Source organism: Solanum dulcamara, chromosome 5 (genome assembly GCF_947179165.1).
Source record: "Solanum dulcamara chromosome 5, daSolDulc1.2, whole genome shotgun sequence".
NCBI classification, from domain to species: Eukaryota; Viridiplantae; Streptophyta; class Magnoliopsida; order Solanales; family Solanaceae; genus Solanum; species Solanum dulcamara.
The window spans coordinates 43,235,578-43,237,088 of record NC_077241.1 but is presented as its reverse complement, the minus strand read 5'-3'; the positions used below and the strand labels follow the sequence as shown (position 1 = coordinate 43,237,088).

Below are 1,511 nucleotides of genomic sequence, written 5' to 3'. Positions count from 1 at the left end.
TGAATAGTTGAAAATAAATAGAGGATGACATGGGTACACCCTAAAGGGGGGAAGTGGATAAGAGAAATACAAGTGTGAGATAGAGTCAACGGACACTATCACAAGTTAACGGGAACGCCTAAACTTCAAGTGAGATCCCATGCTGGCACGAGTTAGCAAGGGCTAAAGGCCAGCAGTAAATGGATAGAAGCCATGATATTTGAGACCGTAAGGAGAACCATCAGCAGAGACCCTAATGGATGGGTGCATACAAAAAGGGATGAATACAATAAGAGAGTAAGACTGAGCGATCTAAGGACCGTGTAAAGGGTAGTAAGGCCATGGTTGAGTAAAGATTAAGATATGGAAATAGAGTTGTTGGCCGCTGAGATGTGACCTACAAATAGCAAGGAGAAAGAATAGAAAATTTCCTACGGTAGGAAATGAGGAGACCAAGGAGTACCCGAAGGAAGGGAAAGAAAGGGGTAGGACAGAATAGCGTTAGAGCGAGCAAGTTCTAGTGTGAAAGTGATATGTAAAGCGAGATGGACCAAGAAATGAAAAGACTGTGTCCATCTCATACCGATTGTATAAAAGTAGTTGTGCAACCTACGAATATATATATATACAGCATAAGACCAAGCAGAGGAGTACATGATGAAAAGGAGTTATGATATTTTGGAGATATTACAGAGAGATATAAAAAGAAGTGAAATTAAATGACCAAAAAGGACATGGTCGTGGTGGAACTAAAGACCTACCCCGATACCGGTTGTAAGATAAAGGAGGAAAGGGCAAGGCGAAACATGAAGAATAGCGAGATGATGCTAAGGTAAATCTTGGGCTAAGTTGAGTGCCTTGTACATTATTGCAAGGATTGCTATGAAACGAGACATGAGGACTTCCCTGGGGGTCACCCATCCTAGTACTACTCTCGCCCAACCACGCTTAACTTTGAAATTCTGGTGGGATCTGGTGCGTTAGTGCCGGTATAATTGCAAGAGATGAAATAATTTGAATTAGCGGCGAAGCAACAACATGAGATCATGTACCTAGAGTGTTATAAGTTATGTTAAGGGTATTGTAAAAGGGCTTAAGCAAAACAAGTAGGATTAGCTGATTACTAACAGATGGCGCACTTGTATGCCACAGTTCTTCAACATAATACCAGTTAATGATAGGCAAACCACGGAACAGTGATACAAGCCATTGTGTGAGGGAATTTCGACACTACTTGGTAGCCAACTCTGAGGGGCAAAAAGCAAAACCCAAAAGGTAAGGGTACCAGTTGATGTCATCTAAAGAAGGCTAGAAGTAACACACGAGGTCGAAGATTCCACAACACGACCTTAGCTATGAGACTCATTTGGCACTCTATGGATGGATGATTTTATATGGAATATCATCCGTAGATTAACAATTTTAGCCCATTCTCCTTCAATCAAAGACTACCTGTTCAGCCGAAAAGGTGAGAAATTATAGATCAAGAGAATGTGAGACTTTACGGAGCTTCCATAACTATTGTCTCAAAC

The 1,511-nt window shown here is 41.3% G+C and overlaps 1 pseudogene; it reads right to left on the bottom strand.

Moving 5' to 3' along the window:
* Positions 1-863: 863 nt before the first annotated feature.
* On the bottom strand, positions 864-982 carry LOC129890949 (5S ribosomal RNA; annotated as a pseudogene).
* Positions 983-1,511: the final 529 nt, after the last annotated feature.